General features: G+C 39.4%; 1 protein-coding gene across 15 annotated transcripts in view; it reads right to left on the bottom strand.

The window, feature by feature from the left end:
• ClC-a (chloride channel protein 2) overlaps window positions 1-20,562 on the bottom strand; it is a 188,843-nt gene that overhangs the window by 50,059 nt on the left and 118,222 nt on the right. The window contains exon 1 of one of the 15 annotated variants that reach the window (XM_065220109.1): window positions 17,766-17,928. The exons of 12 other annotated variants lie outside the window; for them this stretch is intronic. The gene's annotated coding sequence lies outside the window, so the exon portion shown is untranslated. Of the gene's footprint in view, window positions 1-16,884; window positions 17,132-17,765; window positions 17,929-20,562 lie in introns of those variants that run through there. 2 more of the 15 variants (XM_065220123.1, XM_065220115.1) reach the window with 2 other exon arrangements.

Raw genomic sequence — 20,562 nt, forward strand, 5'->3', positions numbered from 1 at the left:
CTATACATGTGAAACTCTTGCATATAAAATATCTCTATATCCTGACCAAATAGAAAGTAAATGTATTCGGCAAAGTTTTTCAGGAAGTCAAGATCTTTTTGTTGGGTGACAATAGGTCAGAATTATCTCAGTATGCGGCGCTAGTATATACGTGCCTTTCTCGCATATTCAATAGCTCGAGATCTTGATCAGCTAGAAAGTTACTGTCTTCGACAAAGTTGTTCAGGAGGTCAAGGTCTTTTGGCTGGTGAACAATAGTTCAGAGTTTTCTCACTGTGCTGCGCTAGTATACACGTGCAATCGTCATATATGCTACAGCTCGAGATCCCGAACAGCTAGAAAATTACTGTCTTCGGCAAAGTTGTTTAGGAGATCAAAGATTTTTTGCTGGTGAACAGTAAATATTTCAGAATATTTCCGGTATGCGGCGCTAGTGTGCATGTAAGATATTTGTATATGCTATAGCGTTACGTCCGGAAGTAACTGTCATCGTCAAAGTTATACATGCGGCAAAGGTGAACATGGAAATGTGTTTTGTTCAAAGCTCTTTCATTTTACGTCCAATTTTCGATCTCCTTAAGTTATTTGAATGGTATGAATGGTATAGCATAAGGGTTCTACTACTACTTTTAATTTAATATTTTTTTCAAGTCAATTCTGAGAAAATTAATCATGATTCTTCGAACTAAATTTTGAAAAATTGTGTAACTTTGGATGAACCTTTGGTATACAAAATTTAAAAATGATATTGAGCAATTTTCCTCTTCGTATCTCCATTCAAAATCTTTCAAATGTTCTCAAAAGAACGAAAATTGGACGTTTTTAAGGGGGTATCGTTAAACTTATGATCGGGAGTGTACGGTTTTATAAATTTCTCCATTCTACTGAGCAAAAGTGCCTCACTCTCTGAGTTAGTCTCGTTGTCCATGCACACGTAAATCCAGGGATTGTTTTTGTTCTAGACCCCTCGATAATACATTTTGAAATTAGCCTAAAATTAGGGAAACTCAAACATTCATTTGGTGGAAGTTTCAGCGATATTGATCTTTTAAGATAATGTTTTCCATCTGAGATACGTGTTACCACTAATTTATCAGAGGTATACAAGTGGGAAGCACCCAAATTTATGTATCCACAAATCTGCATGAAAATCTTCACCAGTAAAAGAAATTCAGAACACCGTTTGGCAAGACCGGAGTGAAATCATTTTTTTAATCTGTGTTAGGAAAAGCGCTTTTCGCAGGCAATCGGTGATAATTTAAATTATGATAGCAACAGTTGCACATTCGTGCAATTTTCAATAGTGACCTATTGACAATTGGTAAAGTGTTCATTTTAACAGATTTGTAGGTGACTTTCCAATCGATTGGCTTGTTTAGAATTAAAATCCATCCGATATGGACAGAGTTATAACTATTCAAAACCTTTCATAATTTTGTTACATGTTCCATTTTGGGTTTTCACAATAGAGATCACAGGCGTAGTCCTACGTTAAAATTGCTGGATGTTTTCTCCGTCGAATGGAATATTTCCCAGTATGTATTGGTTTATTTCTCCATTTATAAACTTTTCGTTACATGCCTCCCATGCCTGAAATAATAAAAATCTGAGAGAGAGGAGACAACTTTGCTATCGATCACGCAAACGTCATCTAGAGCCAGTCATGAACTGTCACTGCAAACTAGGCCGAACATTAGAAATGCGGCTATCATCCTTTTGAAAACAACTTTTTTTTCGTGCGGGCCCAGGCTTGCCTTCGCAAACCAACAACACGATTGGGTAGGGGAGAAAAAAAAAGAAGACAAAGAAAACAAACCATCCGTCATTGAGCTGGCTTCTCTCTCTAGGACAAAAATGATGTTTATTCAAGAAGTCGGCTATGGCGTATTCGGCCCCAACCTAGATACCAGCAGAGGCCTTCCTAAGCCTACATCGATCTTCTCGGCTGAGGCAGCTGCCATCTTCTCAGCCGTTAAGGAGTCCAGTTTTTCCTAGAAGGCCATCATTACCGATTCGGCCAGTGTGCTGAAGGCCCTTGAGAGTCCGAAGAACCGACACCCGTTGGTACAAGCAATCAGAATGGCTTCAAACAGTAGCACCGTATATGTCTGGGTTCCCAGCCACTGCAATATCAGTGGAAACGAGGCTGTGGACAAGCTGGGAGCGATCGGCAGATCGAAAACCCCAGTGGAACCGGAAGTCCCTGCAGCGGATTTAAAAATCTGGATCAAAACGATTCGGCGTGGGACAAGGAATGGACTAATATCCGAGACCCTTTCTTACGTAAAATAAAAGGAGATGCTGGTCCGACACCAAGAACTGGAAGGACCAGAGAGTACTGTCCAGATTACACTGCGGCTACACCAGATTCTCACACGATCTCGGATCCCGTGATGGATTTCACAAACAATGTATGGGGTGCTCAACCAAAATGTCAGTTGAGCATCTCATAATAAATTGCCCTGCACATCAAAACCTCCGAGACCAATGCGGTATCGGTCTCAGCATCAGATGACCCAGACAGGGAAAGATCACTTCTCGACTTCCTTAAAGACACAGGCTATTATCAATATACGTAGAACCCCGCAACGAACAATGACACGATAACGGACGAACGACGGCACTTGGACAACACCAGCTCTCTAAATGACATGTCAAACGGAAGAACAACGATGACAACCCCGCAGGCTACGGAAATTGACTCTCTCTCTCTCTCTCTCTCTCGGAAATTAACCACTGCTTCGTTCACCTTCCCTACTGTTAAAACAATCGACACAGAACTCTGAGATACTTAAACTCTGTAACAAATACTATGTAATTTATTTATTTTCTCTCTGGGACCCCCTCAGGAGCCCCAATCCTTCAAAGAGAGGAACCAGTTACAGGCTGAAAGTATCTATAATAAAGCAAAAAAAAAATGTTTATTCAACCCAGCGTTACATGAAAAATTTAATAATACTATGTATAAAATAATTTAAAATAGATTTGTAACGTTAATAATCGATTGTGAGTTGATATGTTTCAATTTTTAGACTTAAACAAAAAGTTACATTATATCGAGGCGGAAGTTACGTTATATCGAGGTGGAAGTTAAGTTATATCGATTTACGTTATATCGAGTTACGTTATATCGAGTTACATACGTTATATCGAGGTTGCTTTATAAGGAGGTATGACTGTATATTTGTCTTAACCTACTAAGGCTGAATTTTAACAGCTTTGTCAAATACAGCTGTTTCACGTATATCCTAGCGCCGCGTTGTGATAAAATTCTGTACTGTCGACCAACGAAAAAAGTTTTGATCTCCTGGACAACTTTGTCGATGACAGTTTAGCAGGTCTCGAAGTATATCTAATGCGAGAATTGCATGTGTATACAAGCGCAATGATGTGAAAAAAAAAAAATGAATTTCTGTCCACCAGCCAAAAGGCCTTGGCTTCCTGAACAGTAATATACTATTTGGTCAGGATCTCGTGATATTTTATCTGTGAAAATTTCACGTGTATACTAGCGCCGCTTAGGAAATTCTCAATTATTGTACACCAAGCAATAGGCTTTGACCTTCTGAACAACTTTGTCTAAGACAGTAACTTTCTATCTGGTCAGGATCTCGAAACAAACCACATTCGAGAATTTAACGTGTATTCTAGCGCTAAGTAGTGAGAAAATTTTGAACTACTGTCCACTAGTGAAATCTATCTGATCAAAATCACGAGATATTTTACATGCAAGAATTTCGCAAGAATTATAAACTATTGTGCACCAAACAATAGACCTCATGAACATTTTTTTCGAAGACAGTAATTTTCTAACTGTTCAGAATCTCGAGCTATAGTATACGCGAGAATTGTACACGTTTAATAGCGCCACGTGGTGAAAAAATTCTGGGCTACCAGCAAAAAAAGTCTTGACCCCCTGAACAAGTTTGCCGAAAACAGTAACTTTCTATCCGCTCAGGATCTCGAGCTATTGTATATGCGAGAATCACATGTGTATACTAGCACCGAGTAGTGCTAGTATAAGAGTTTGCATTTTATATGAACCTTTTTAAAGATTATAAAAACTTAAGATATGCTTTTTGAGTGATTTGAGATTTTAAAACATTTTTGGAATTTCTATATATTTCTATTAGAATACCGTGTATAATTTTCGCAAAAATACTTCATTTTTCTCTACAACTTTGTCTCAGCCGTCATTTCGATCAAAAGTGACGTTTTAGAGCTACAATTTATTGAAAAATTCAAAGACTGACGTCAAATATACAAGATCCAAAATGACCGAATTTTTGCAAAACAATTATGGAAAGTTTCATGCAAATCAGAGAAGGTCGAGTATTTTTTTGCTATTTGGCGCGTTTTAAAAGTCCATGACGTAAGAGCAGTTCCTCTCACGTCATGGACTTGCAAAACTCCGGGACTTGCAAGTAATCAACAAATTAAAAATGGAATTCATCAAGTCAGTAGAACTAATAGCACAAACGAAGTGACGAAAACTTTGGTGACGAACTTACTATTGCAACTTGTCAGTGTACCACATGGCAACACTACTAGTGTTGCCGTACCACATGCACTATCATCAGTACTATCATTTTCACCAAATGTACTAGAATGTTTTGGTTCTATCTCATTTACTATACTCAAAACGGAAATGCATAAAAAAGGGCAAAATGATACACTCTTTGCGCACTGTCAAAGATCAACGCACACAAAATCAGCTTTGTTCAAATCAAACTAAAAATACTAGCCCATCTGGTGGCTGATGGCACAAGCTTCTAAGAAAATTCTAATACAGCGAACCACATTATTTTAATTGATTTCATCGTCACTAACGCGTCTGGCACTTTGTTTGTGCTATTAGCTTGATAAATGGCCAAATTCCCTAATATTTGGCGCCCTGAGTCGGCGCCGTCGGGATGTTCTGAGGCATAACATCTCTGATCACGCCTTCCTTCGGAAGGGAAGTAAAGCCGTTGGTCCCCGGTTCATGAGTTGATGGGTCGATAGGTAGAGTACAGGTGTGGGAGCTGCCTCCCTGGCGTCGGTAGCATTGGTGCTCAGCGCGGAAAACAAGATCGACGAAAAACAAATCAAGGAAGGTCATTAATTAGTGCATGTTATAAAAACTGTTCTAGACAAGAGAATTGATCTTGATAAAAACAATTGCAGATTTTTTTTCATATTGCCTACACATTCGAACGAAGCATGCAGATTCAAAAAAAAATGACAGTGATTAAAGTTGATGTTCTACGATTTAGGTCTATTTAAAAGTGTCCATTGTGTCCAATATCAGAATCGTTTTATAAGCTCAAACAAAAATAAGTTTAAAATCCCTAAAAATGCGCTTTTTTGCTACTGAAGTTTTAACAAATTTAAGGTTTTTTTACAGTATGTTTTTTTTCTTCTGAAAAGGCAATTCAGCTTCCTACAACTTTGTCCCAGAATACGCCATTTTGAAAAATTAGGCGCGGGTCAAAATGGCCGAACTCCAGTACAAACATAGTTTATTGCCCCTAGCGAACAAGGATGCATAGTAGAGTGATGCAAAATTTGAAATTTTCGCTCCACAAAACTTAAACGATTCCAAATCGGATCCTGACTAACCTCTGAAAATTTGAACCCATTTGGTGAGAAACTGAAATGGCACAAACCATTTGAAGTTTGTATGGGAATTACTATGGGAAAACCAAGATTTTTGTTCATGTCTATCTAATAATTCACCATATCGGTCTGCTTCAAAAACTTTCAATTGTACTTGTAGGAAATTTTCCCAGCTACAACTTTGCTCGAAACCACTTTTTGATTAAATGAAAGGATGGAAAGTTATCAATGGTTCAATGCGCTGATGTCTTATGATCATGCTCAATCAACTGCTCAGCAGGCAACATTGGTGTTTCTGGGGCGTTAAATAGGACACAAATATTATGGCTACTATGTCACACTGCAAAATACAGTGTTGCCTACAGAGCAGCTGCTTGATCATGTCATAAGTTTACCAATCTCTTAAATAATTAATAACTAATTCCTGTCTCGTTTTACATAGAAACGATCTTCAGCAAAGTTGTAGCTGAGAAAATTTTCTATAAGAATGTATATCGAACTGTTTCGCATCTCAGTATGGAAAAATACTAGAAGGCAATGAACAAAAAGTTGAGATTTCCCATGGTAATTTACATGAAAACTTCAAATGGTTTGTGCGAAGTCTATTTCTAACCAAATGAGTTGTAACTTTTGGAGGCTAATCAGGACCCGACTTGAAACCATTTAAGCACTGTGGAGCGAAAAAGTCAAATTTTGCATCAGTCTAATGCATAGTGTCGACAAGTATGCGTATATTTTTGTTTGCTAAAATGGCGTGGATTTGCTCAGTAGATAAACCAAAATATAGGGGAAATGCAGGTAATGTCGGCCTAAGTGTCCCTAATTTGGGCCCATACATAAATTCAGCAATCGACTGTTTACTTTAATTGATTATGATTCAAATTGAAAAGACATAGAGGTTTTGGGCCTACGGGAGAAGAGGTAGTAAAATTATTTTCACTCCCGCGAGTTTTCCTCTCAATCAATAGAAAAAAAAAAGAAAAAACAACATATTTCCTTCCTTTTAATTAGCTACGGGTGTGACAACGATGGCGAGTTCACTATGTTGTATTTTCATTTTATTTCAGCAACCTTATCTTCCAGCAGATGATCCGGACAGCAATTTCAACATTTATAAAAAAACTACATATGCCAGCCACACTGACTGGGTGTATCCTATGGCTTACCTTCCCTACTAACATAATTCCTAAATTCCCGAGACATTTATGAGGGGTCGTAGAGTTCTCTGCATCTCTCTTAAGTAAATGTTGGACTAACATACCTTTCCTATCCCTACCAGTTGTAAGGACGTAGCCAGGACAATCCTTAACTGTTGGAGCGGGATATGTCTTTATCTGGGAGATAGTAATTACTTCCTACTTACTATCTGTCCAGTAATAGATATCCGTCTTGCTCTTAATAGTTTTGAATTCGTACCACCTACGATATTGTGCAACTTGTTCGATGCTAATGCTAATGCTAATGCTAATACATAAATTCAGCAATCGACTAAATTTTCAATAGCAACCAACAATATCCATTAGTAACGTCCCAATAACGCGTTCATCTGGATAAAATTGATAAATAGCAGATTTTTAGCGATGGGCCCAATCTTAGAACCATAGGCCAACATTAGAGACATTTCCCCTACTCGTTGCCAAAAACGAGAAGGCACTGTAAGTGGAAATTGATTGAAAATAGTGGCATACAAATTTTGAATGATCTCTGGTAGGTTAGAAGTAGTGAAATGAAGAAAATCTTAAATATTATGATTCAATAACTAGTTCGCTGTTTGATGTATGAATGCTTGAAGCGTTCAATCACCCTGCTATTTACAACGGTGCATGGTTTTGTTAATTAGTAACACCATTGATTGTAAAAAAAAGTGAGAAATTATAATCTGAGACCTAAATTTAACCTCATTGGATTGACCTCATGGATGAAAACAGAAAACCACATGCAATTCGAATGAAAATCAAAAACAATTTTCATGTGAATGTCCAGTAATTTTAGATAAAAAAAAATGCTATCTATGTGCTGGATTAATCAATTGAGTGCTGGGTTATTTGGCCGAAGTACGTTAAGCCGAAGTAAGATAGGTTGAAGTACGTTAATCCGGAAGGTTGGTTGGTTGTCTTTATTAAGAAGATTTTCGACCAGACGCTGGTTCATCTCCGGCCCGTTAAGCCGGAAGGGTCATTAGGCCGAAGTACGTTAGGCAAATGGGTCATTAGCACTGGCGGTTACAAGAGGAAAAATGGGCAGCATAGGGGTCAGGCGGGACTGGGGTAGCTCCCACCACTGCTGAGATTTGTCATTGTTATTGATAGACTTTCACGCGATATTGACAAAATTGTCCATCACGTAGTCACTGATAAAATTGATCCTAAAAAAAAACCTTTGTCAAAATCTCATTCATTTTTTCGTCAATGACCAATATTCACCTCTCTTAGCTCAGTCGGTGAAGGCGCAACTATCATTTCCTCAAATTTGAAGTTTTTTACCCGTCCAATAAATTTAGTTCACTTTAAAGCCTCATTAACTGTGTTGAAATATCGATCCTGAGGTACTAGGCTGTACGCAGTTTGACAATTGCAAGCGTACTCTACCTTATTCAAAACATGACGCCATTTTGTTTTTTTGCCTTGTAAAAATTTGGAAATAAAGACGAATTTCTAAGATTTATGAATTTCAAAATTGAGTCCTTCTATGTTTTTTTTTTCATCAGGCCACAAAAAATGCCAAACTTTTCTTACTTTTTGGCCATTTGAATGAGAACCTCCCATTAAAAGAAGGAAAAAATTATAGGATTAATTCACGAATAAACTCAAAGTGCCTAAAATCTTAAGAACAATATTATTCGATGGAACTGTTTATGTTAATTAACTTCTAAAAATGATTCATGAAATAAGAAACAAATCCTGAAGTGCCAACCATCAGAAGAACAATATCCAATGAAATAAAAACTCCTAAAAATGATTTAAGAAAAAAAACCTCAAGTGCCAAAAAACTCTCAGAATCAGAATCAGAACTGCTACTAACCCATTCGGCCTAATGTAGTTCAGCCAATGACCCATTTGGCTTAACGTTCTTCGGTCTAATGACCTGCCAGCTGGTACGGAAACGGCATTCTTAAAAAAATAATCAAATTAGTCCTTTTTTATTCACTTCACATTTCAATACATTCAACTCAACATTTTGTGTATGGATTTCAATCCCGCACGGTACTTAGTAATGTTTTTAAGATCTCAGACATAGGTCTTGTTCAATCCTAATTTGAACCATATGGGTATTACACATATTTTTAAACCAATCAAACGTTTTTTTTATGTTTAGTCACTTTAACGCCCTTGGGTCATTCGTGACTTGTCCGGGGTGAGATTTGAACTCGTGACTTAGTATTGAGAGGTATGGATGCTAACGAGTACACCAGAGTTTTCGAATCAAAGATAGGGACTTAACACATTACAAGACATGAAATAAAATAAAAAAATAACCTGAGACTTGGAAAATAGTTTAGGAACTAATGTATTCTCTGGTTATAAGAAAATTTACCATGTAACATAGGCTAGCTCGTAATATTATTCATGGATCTGAAATTTATTTCTGCATCTGAGATCATGAAAAACCATCATTGCCCAAGTCGCAGAGCCGTAAAAATCTTCTTCCACCGAGAACCTGGAGTTTTGATTTTTTGACGTAGAACTACGTCTTTGTCGACTAAACTGGGGTGCAAATCAAAAAATATGTGTCGTGAAATAGTGTTAGGTTTTGAACGCTTGTAACTTTGTCATTTATAGATGAAATTTAAATCCAAATACGCCAATCGATAGTATATTACTTCACAAATCTGATGAAATAAATTTTCAATAAAAACAAACTTTTGAAACATGTACAAATGATAATGTATCACTGTTTTCATGAAATAAACGTTTTCCCCAAACCCAGTCGTCAAAATCGAGTACCACTTGGTTGCACATCGTTCTGCTTGAACCAGAAAAGATATAAACAGCGCTGCTGTCGTGTCATTACCGCTTCGGATGGCGTGGCACTGGGTCTTGCAGCAAGCAGGAGCAAGTCAGTGGTTAATTTGGTGTGTACATCTATGTGGATTTGCTAGCGCAAGTGTAAAATACTTGCCAGTATAATGTAAGCAGGGTATTAGCGACTACCAGCATGTGCTAGTTGGCTGGTACACAGATGTAAACACCTCATAGAGGTGGATCACGGAGTGATCACCTTGACAACCAGCGATGGGGTCGAAGGAGACTTGGGTCGAAATCCGGAAATTAACTATACAAAATTCATTACCCTACACCGGGGCAAGTTGAAGCGCGTGGGGAAGTTGGAACGGTAGATTTATCTCTTAGCGGAAGTGAATAATGAGATTAGTTCTAATATAGTAGTTTGCGGTGGTACACAATTCCTCTTAAAAATAATTAAGTGAATATTCACTTCCGCTAAGAGATACACGTACCGTTTCAACTTACCCCGGTGTACCTTAACTATGATGCTTACTATCAAAACATTGAAAAGGTGAAGAACCTGTATACGAGCATTTGCTCTGACTTTGAAATTCAATAACTGAATCCCCCTAATTTTCAATCAATGCTGTACTAAGCACCTACTTATTGGAAACTAAACGTTTGATTAGAAAAAAAAGTCACAGTATTCTATTTGCAACATTCTACGAACACGCTGTGAACTACATAATGATGATACATGATAATTTTTTGTTAGGGTTTTCCTCCGAATTTGAGAACCAAGAGGTGCTTAAAACCCCTATGATCGCTATACCCCTTCCTCCCCTACTTCGCTGACATATGAACCAACATTTTGTTCAATATTGAAAGTACCGTCTTCTGATAAGGAAAGCAACTGCCTGTTACGTTATAGTAAAATGTAAACTTCACACTCTTCTCTGCTTCAGAGACCTAATTTAAAACTAATGATGGAACTACTAAAAAAAATTAACGTTTTTTTTGGCAATTGTTTTATCCCACAACATGCATTGCGTCTTTGTGGACTATACTGGGGTGCTACGCCAAAAGATTCGAGTTTCGAAACCCGTCGGATACGGTTCTGTTTTAAGTTTGCTCTCTGATTTGTGCGTGTGTTCGCTTTGATTGTTTTCGGTTGCATTTGGCTGATTAGCGCTGGCACTCTGCCTCCCGGACGGTTATGCGTGTGTGATTGTGGTCGTTTTCTCGCTTACTGGGAAGTTTTCGAATCGAGAAGGAAACGTGATTGATCGTGTTTGCAAGAATCAGAAGAGATGTGGCTATCTGCAAACTTGTTTTATTTTCTTCGCGTGTGCTCCCGGACCAGAAATGTGTGGCATAGTGAAGCGATCGATGTCTGCGTCGGAGGTGTTGGGTTTTCTAATCGTTCTATGATGGTGTTGGTGATCAGATGTACTCCAAACACTGAAGGGTCTGTGCATTCTGTTGTGAATCCTGCGGTTTGCTTCCAATACAGTAGCGCAGGCGAAAGAGTGATGAATGGTCTCAATGCTTCGGTGTGTACATAAAACGGCAAACATACTTTTGAACATTAATACCAATCAATGATCCATAAAATATTGGAAAACGTTCAATAAAAAACATCCAAATGATCCATAAAACTTCGGAGAAAATCCTTAAAAAAGTGTGAATGATCGATAAAAAATATCAATATGATCCATATTTAATGTAAAATTTAGCAACACAATTGTAAAAATGCACCGCTAAATTTCTAAGGAATGAGCATTGAAATTGTACGAATTACCCATAAACATATTCCAATTGATCCATAATGCATTCAGCAGTGAACCTTAAACTAAAGTGATCGATAGAAAATCATGTTTGCGCATTTAAAAATATAGCCATGTTCGTATTAATGAAAGCAACTTCCTCAGAGCAGTCTCGTTTTGGACAGCTTGAAGCTGAAATAGGTTTTATTAAACTAATATAAAATCAAAACCAATCTTAATGCTTATAATAAAACCTATTTCAGCTTCAAGCTGTCCAAAACGAGACTACTATGAGGAAGTTGCTTTCATTAATCCGAACATTCTTGAAGAACAACATCGGATATAACCTCAAAATGTCAGAGGGATCAACACCACCGTTGAGTGAAGAACAGAACAGCGATAGAAACTGTACGCTTTGTGAAGGCCACGACCACGTAGATGATATGGTCCAGTGTGATGTCTACGATTTCTGGACCCATTATAGTGTACTGCGTGAAAGACTTAGGCGTTTTTCTAGACTCAAAGCTGACATACTCACACCATATAGGGGAAAAGTTGGCTTCGGCAATACCTTAACCTATTATCGTCAGGGGGTAAACAAAATCCTAGAGCACTCAAATTTGGCCAATAGTTGCTCTTAAACACAATGTATCCACATGCCAAAATTGAGCTCTCAAGGACGTTGTTTACCCCCCTGACGATAATAGGTTAAGGTATTGCCGAAGCCAACTTTTCCCCTATCGTATGTCGTCGACAAAGCGTCCAGAACGCTTGGCTTTGTCTTCAAGATTACTAAGAACTTCACGGACATTTACTGCTTGAAATCGCTCTATTGCTCTCTCGTACGATCTACGTTGGAATACTGCTCTGCTGTCTGGAGCCCGAACTACAATAATGGGGCCGAGCGAATTGAATCTGTTCAACGACGTTTTCTTCGCTTCGCGCTCCGTAAGCTGCCTTGGAGATACCCACTTCGTCTTCCAAGCTACGAGAATCGCTGCCAATTGATCAATATCGAGCCCTTACGTATCCGAAGAGATGTTTTCAGAGCCTTAACCGTCGCCGATACTCTGCAAGGAAGAATCGACTGCGAAGCAATTCTGCAACAAGTGAACATTAATGTTCAACCTCGATCACTACGCAACAGTCTTATGCGGAGACTTCCACTTCTTCGAACTAATTATAGCATAGGGAGCGCTATTTACGGCTTGCAGCTAGTGTTTAACCGAGTAGCGTCGATGTTCGATTTCCACTTGACACGGAATAGGCTTCGCCGAAGATTCTCTGCCTTTTTTGCTGACCGAAGGCGCTTGATGCCCAACAGCTAAGTGTAAAATTTAAGACTTATAAATTTTTAGTAACTTGACAATGCTTTTCTAGTTATTTTCGTTTGTAACTGTAGTATATGTATGTCGTCTGTATAATCTGTACTTTTTTTACAACACATCATTGGGACTATTTTTAGTCTGTTGATGCAACCATAACAAATAAACAAATAAACAAATAGTTGTGCTGGTAAGACAACAGCTGTAAAGGAGGTTCCGTAGACGTGCTATAAGTGCACAAATATGCTGAAGGTGGAAAAAGGAACCAAGAAGTCTGTCCCAAAGAAACCACCTAGCAGAAATAATAGAGCGAGAAGTGATGCCGCAACCGAATCTGGAAAAGGAAGTACCAATGAGGACAGCCTGGAAGAATCCCTAGACCAGTTGCTGCAGGAGAAGAGCGCAAATAAGAAAGCGCTGGAGGAAGAAAAATTCCTCCATGAAAAGCGATAGGAAGCTGAGCGGGAGATTTTCAAACCGAGAGTTCTCTTCCATCACTCTTTCAACAAAGATTTGGCTAGATTTAGCATTTAGGGATTCAATTATTATTTTAGTTATAAGCACGCAAACGATATAGAATGAGCTACTTACTAGTTACTTAGGGTAAATCATGTATATAGCGTTTAGGACCAAATTGTAGGTTACCAGATTTTAGGATCAAATTGTAGTATCTAGATTAAGCAAATATAGGGTTATCAAATTCAATATTTACACGAATTCCACCTCCAACTAACCTACTTCAGTAGATACATAGAGGTAACTTTAAGACCAGAAGGTCCCGAAGAAATGTGCTCAACTTTTTGGCTAAGCTCTGGTACTATTTTCGGTCCCAAGCTTATCGATGCACCCCTATAAAACACGAGAAAATCCACGAACCCCTCATTTTACCTGTCAAACTTTCATAGCGAATTAAAACAAATATTGTGTAGTACTAGAATTTTGACTAGAATGGGGTACGTTAATCGATTTGCTTGGGACCAATAGGCAAGTCAAGTAGTGAGCCAATTTAAAATAATTAGTTATGCATTGATTGTTGGTAGCTAGTTCACTACAAATAACTACAATTTAATTAAACGATAGGTATATTAACAAATTTAGGCAATTAAAATAATTTAGCTGTAAAACATTTTTCAGATGATTTGGAATTGTATCTTCTTTTCCTCTTTTTTTCTCGTTCATACTCCGACCTATTTAATGTTTGGTTCTGGTGAACTCACAGTTCCGTTGAACCAAACCTGACGTCTGTCATTTCTGACAGCGACCGTTACCGTAGCTCTCTGAATCTCCCACAGGGTTGTCACTGGGTTTGGCGGTACAGGTTTATCCCGATATTCCGAACAGCCATGATCCATATATTAGACGTATATTATTCACGTTTTGGACACCGTATTATTAATTTTGATCCATAAACCATGAAAAATTGCTCCATTACTGCTTAACTACTTAGATTTACTGTCCTGCCGTGTTTTTAGGTAGATGTGCGGAGCGATGGTCAAGCGTCTAGAATAAGCTTCCAAAAGAAGCTTCTATAATAATCTTCTTAAGAAAAAATGAAAAATAAATGTTAATTTTATGGATCATACTTAGGGTATGTGTTCCAGTTGTTGGTAGACGTGCTTATTTTGGTGTGTTCCAATTATAGTCTATATCGAGGGGGGCGACATATCCAAATCTCGATTCTAGATGCTCAACAGATCCACCACATTTCTCGCATCTACTTGCATCGCGCCTCATCTTTTTACAGGAAATCTTCAGAATCGTCATCAATCTTCTTTCTATCTACTCAGCGTGCGCGCAGCTAGCCGAAACAAAACACAATTTTTCCTGCATCGTAGCTAGAGTCGCCCTCTCGGTCTATATACATATGTTATTTTAAAAATATATTGAACCACAACCGAAACATTGAAATACTTGAAAAATTTAAGATAAAGTATAATAGCCAAAAATGAATGACATACATCAATTTTGCGTAGTTCTACGTCATACTGTGTCATACTGTGTCTTGTCAAGGACACAACCCGTTAAAAAAAATCCAAGTTCAGAATCCTGAGTCCCTTTACTAAAAAATCTGGAAATTACTCAATATTCGAACTTATATATTTTGTCTAAGTTCAGGATCTCATAAATTGGTTCAAGGACCTCAACAATATTTAACTGTAGCAGAACCTGAAAATAATCCTTGCCTTGTAAATGTGAACTGTAAATGTCTTAGATGAGGCGAATGTTACACTCATAGAACCAGCTACAGCATACATCATTTCGGACTTCGGACTATAGAGATGATGTTCTATAACGCTTAGAGTCGCTTCATTATTGAGTTGCCGAGAGTAGTCTGTAGTAGAATCCTAGAAAATTCTCAACAAACTGATCTTTTCTTTTTTCAAAAATCACACCTTCTATTGAGTCAAAGGATGTAAAGGGTGATACGGTCAAAATTTGGTCAATATCAACTTGACGTATTTCTTTCAATTTTGCATTTAAAAAACCTGAACACCCCTCATTTTGAAGGTGTGTGCGTGTGTAGAATGTTGCTCCTATTTTGATTTTGGAATTCACTCTTCAGTTGTCAAAATGCCGTCCAAGCAAGAAGAGCAGCGTATCAAAATTTTGCTCGCGCATCGCGAAAATCCGAGCTACTCGCACGCAAAGTTGGCAAAATCGCTAAAAGTTGCCAAATCAACCGTTACAAATGTAATTAAAGTGTTTGGGGAACGTTTGTCGACAGCCAGGAAGTCTGGATCGGGGGGAAATTGAAAACCGGAAGCCGCTGAGATGACAAAGAGAGTTGCCGGTAGTTTCAAGCGAAACCCTAACCTCTCTCTCCGAGATGCCGCAAATAAGCTGGGTGTATCGTCTACAACCGTGCATCGAGCCAAAAAACGAGCCGGACTATCGACTTACAAGAAGGTAGTGACTCCAAATCGCGGTGATAAACAAAATACGACGGCCAAAGCACGATCCCGGAGGCTGTACACGACGATGCTGACGAAGTTTGACTGCGTGGTAATGGACGACGAAACCTACGTCAAAGCCGACTACAAGCAGCTTCCGGGACAGGAGTTTTATACGGCAAAAGGAAGGGGAAAGGTAGCAGATGTATTCAAGCACATGAAACTGTCAAAGTTCGCAAAGAAATATCTGGTTTGGCAAGCCATCTGTACCTGTGGCTTGAAAAGCAGCATTTTCATAGCTTCCGGGACTGTCAACCAAGAAATTTACGTGAAAGAGTGTTTGAATAAACGTCTGCTGCCTTTCCAGAAGAAACACGGTTGTTCCGTACTGTTTTGGCCGGATTTGGCATCTTGCCATTACGGTAAAAAGGCCATGGAGTGGTACGCCGCCAACAACGTGCAGGTGGTTCCCAAGGACAAGAACCCTCCCAACACGCCAGAGCTCCGCCCAATTGAGAAATACTGGGCTATTGTCAAGCGGAACCTAAAGAAGACCAAAAAAACTGCTAAGGGCGAGCAGCAGTTCAAGGCAAACTGGCTTTCTGCGGCGAAGAAGGTGGACAAGGTGGCTGTACAAAATCTGATGGCAGGGGTCAAGCGTAAGGCCCGGCAATTCGGATTTGGAAAAGCGGAAGCCTAACTGAATATTTTTCCTGAATTTTATACTAATTGAACTTGAAAAAGAAATTTAATTTGATTTTTTAAATAAACGATTTCACCGATTTACACGCGTTTTCCCTTGACCAAATTTTGACCGTATCACCCTTTAAGTTGACTATTTTTTTCAGACTACTGCGCACCCACACCCTTGATTCACAAACGAGAACACCGCAGCTTAAAACCATAAACATTCTAATTACTACAGTGCCTCCCGTTTCTGGCAACACGACCTCATCAGCTAAATGTCACCAGTTTATCATGAAATGCCAAGTAGCAAGGATCCCCAAACAATGGCCTATTGAAATTAGAAATGGAATTAAGCGTTGAATGGGTTTTTCTAGGAGGGAAAGAATGCAAAAATCTTGTGTTGCCAAAAACGGGAAGGCACGGTACACACATATTTCCACTAAGATCTGTTGTTAGCACACGCGGCCTACAGAGCAGAAGTGATGTTAGATTAAAGAGGGGGAGAAGGTATATACATAATTGGTCACAACACATAGAATGCAGAAGATGTCACATCAGACGAAGATTAAGTTAAGTGGCAGCCAAATTTTCACGAAACCCGTTAAACACTCAAAACGATCAGATGTCCCATCCAATCGTGTACACTGATCCGCCAACGCTAAGACTGACTCACATAAAACTAGTCGCATAATTTGTCAAGAACTTTCTCTCTTCACTGTGCCGGTTTTATCGGGCGGCGCTGCAGCTGCAACAATAGATTTAGTCTCGTTTCTTCCTTTTTTCCCAGCTAATTTACAATTTCATTCTGGTTTGTTGTTTTCAAAACACCACACACAATGCACTCGCGACATCGCTCAACGGCGTCGTCGTCGCCGTCGTCGTCGTCAAGCAGTGCATCAAATCACGGTCACTGCCAGAAAATTTCACAGCGTTGTTGTTGTTGTTGTTGTTGTTGTTGTGGTCACCGTTTCGCTAAATTCGATGGCGCATGACCTAAGGATACGATTGTCGTCATTGCTCTTCTCTGCATCACCAGTTGGTGATGTTGGCTAACAGAGTACGCGCTGAACGCTGCCGATTGAACCCATCTGCCTGCCCCCTCCCGTACCACCACAATTTAGTCCGAACACTATTGTCAATCAATCGGAACAGCACCAGCAGCCGCCAGGCAAGAGAGCGCGAGAACGTAAGCACTTTCGATTTTCATCAACGGAAGTCGCGAGCCAAACCATATGATGGATCACGTCTCGTTTTTCTAACCGATCGCGTCGATTTCCCACAGACACACAGATGGCAGGAAAACAATTATTTTTTCCCCCTAGATCGTCTCATACACTGTACTTGCTATTTTCGCTTCCCTTCTTTTCTTGACCAGATTTATTTATACTTTTTTTTTTTGTTTCACGCTATTCACTCTTTTTGTTGCTATTCCTTGCAAAATTTTCGACAACCGAATATGATTTTCAATCTCGATCGGATTCACAACAATGGTATCTGTTTCACTGTCTGATCTTTGACCGAATTTTCCACAATGGTCTTTTCGTGGAACCTCACCTAACTGCGACGTCAGAGAATGGAGAACAACCCTTGGCGGAACAGTTTCCCTCGGGTGGTAATTGTGTGCCCGTTCGTCCGGGGTGGTTCACAGCGACTGACTGAGACTGGTCACTCAAATCAGCAACATCACGATCGCCTCCCGTCACCGACTGAGGAAAAGGCGAAAAGCTGGCAGGTTGTGTTTTTTTTTATTTGGGTGGAAAAGCGATTGGCTATACTCCCAGCTCTCAGCCAGTCAGTCAGTCAATCTACAAAGACACCCGAAGAGTTCTGATGACGGTGGTGTCGGCGATGATGATGATATAGGTGATGGGTGGCACTCACTGCTACTGGTCATCAAACGGTAAGCACCTGTAGCTACGTCGTGCATATGGTGCATATTTTGACTGCAACAACGATGAACTCGGACGCTTTTCCGCCAGATTACAAACCGACACAAAAGGTTGCTAGACACTTGTTTGTGGTCGTTCGTTCACTAAATGGCTTTCAGGTTGTGGATGAAACAATTTGAATGCGTGGGTATCCGGTGGAAGCATTACAGTTGCCTGGTTTAATGGAGACGCTTGGTAGTTTATAATCTGAATGCATTCAGAGTGGTATAAATTGGTATGGACATGATGGTTTTTCGACTAAACTGATTAGGCTGATTCTGCATATTCGTGCAACACTTGTTGGATCGAAAAAAAAATGCACACGAATAACAGATGCAACTTGGAGCTGATTTATGACCACGAGTGAAAACAAGATGATGCACTTTCGGCCTGGTTACCCAACATGATTCAAAATGAAACGATTAGGAGAGGTTATGTGGAACAATCAGTGCTGGAAAATATCATTGTCAATGAAAAATTCCACGAAATATTTACCGAGGAGGCGCTGTCACTATCATAAGACGAAAATACAGTGACAGAGATTTTCGATAAAATCTCAATGATTTTTTGTCATGACATAATGTGACAGGTAGGGTAAAAGTTGGCTTCGGCAATACCTTAACCTATTATCGTCAGGGGTAAACAAAGTCCTAGAGCACTCAAATTTGGCCAATAGTTGCTCTGAAACACAATGTATCCACATGCCTCAAGGGCTCGTCCCAAGAGCTCTCAAGGACGTTGTTTACCCCCCTGACGATAATAGGTTAAGGTATTGCCGAAGCTAACATTTCCCCTACGTGTTACTTGTGCTGCAGAAATTTTTAAAATAATTTCACTATCACGATTACATGCTATTGCTTAGAGAAATTCATCTAAATTTATTAGTAATTTAGTTTCCAAAAAATATGAGAACTAATCTCATAAGACCTTCGTCATTGAAAAATGACAGGAATGCTCATGCCATATAGCTTCGTCTCATGATAGTGATAGGACCTGTTTTGTCATTTTCCCATGACGGACATAATATTTACCAGCACTGATCCCAAGTAAATTTTTTTATTTATATGAGAGTTCTGCAGACCATAATTAAGACTTCAAGAATGCTTTAAAACCTCGATAGAACTTGCAATGTTACTTTGAACACCATCATCACTGTCGCAGTGGATTGCGTCTGCTATGAAGGAAACAGCGAATATTGGCTTCATTATTAGCTCTGCAGTTCCCGTCAGAGTGCCACCGACTTATCAGTAAAAGTTAATAAATGAACCGCTCCTATTTCATTTAATATAGCATTTTGTCTAGTTTTCGAAAATTAAAGAGGCGTTTGGCAACTATAGGGTGTCGAAAATGTCTAAGCACAATTTAAAAAAAATGATAACGTAACTCTGTTTACAGTCAATTCTAGTATTCTCTTACAGTTAAACGTAAAAAAAATCCAAGATCCAATCAGTCTTTCGTCAAAGAGCGGATTCTTGATCTCACGTTACTCATAAACTTCAGCACAGATGCCTTTCAAACAATTTTGGATACTTTTTCCCAGTCTTTCGCAAACTTTGTAACGGAATCCGCTGCCTTTCATCTCCTTAGGAACGAATTGGACCTTGTTGGTTTTTTATCAATCCGGCCAAAACAGTACTGAGGCGTCGTGTTTGCGGATCATGGGTAACAGACGCTTATTTAAACACTTACGCACGCAAACATCGGTTGTTATTGTATCCGTTGTCACAAACGGTTTGGAAAGCATACCACACTCACAAATGGCTTCCCAAACCATAGACTTTTTACCGAATTTTTCGACTTATCCGCGTCGTCAACACTTCTGCCTTGACGAACGGTGTAGTACCACAGAGGTACAGGTAACTCTAAGACTAGTAGGTCCCGAAGAAACGTGCTCAACTTTTTGGCTCAGCTCGGGTACTATCTTCGGTCCCAAGCTAATCGACATTGTTTTGTACAGTCGTATTCGTATTTTATTGATTGTCTAGCTCAATAATGACATTTTTCGAGAATTAAATGTGCAGTTGTGGCAAAATCAAAGCAGGGGAAGGGGGGTTGAGGGGCTAGTTGAAAATTATGTACGTTATGCAAGTGTTTTATGTTTTCTTTTTTTTATAGTAAGGTTTAGGAAAGCTTCAAGAAGCCTAGCCTGTAGTGAAGTTGGCACGGTGTGGTATCCACTAGTTGCCTAGTACAGCTCCACTAAAACCCATTCCTTACTCTCTCTCCTCTGCCTGGATCCCCCCGGGACCACTGTAAAGTGACTACTTCGAGGGGTGGCTGTGCTCATGCACTTGTCGTACTCTCAGCGCTAGCTGGCGTTGCTAGATCGCTGCTCTTCTCTCCATTTAGGCTGCAGCTCCGACATAATCTGCGTGACTGCCCTGCTGACGGCATTCCAAGTGTCCTCCTCTCGACACAATCAA

This window comes from Ochlerotatus camptorhynchus, unplaced genomic scaffold (genome assembly GCF_037179485.1).
Source record: "Ochlerotatus camptorhynchus isolate MF236.1 unplaced genomic scaffold, CSIRO-AGI_Acam_v1.1 ptg000116l, whole genome shotgun sequence".
NCBI lineage: Eukaryota > Metazoa > Arthropoda > Insecta > Diptera > Culicidae > Ochlerotatus > Ochlerotatus camptorhynchus.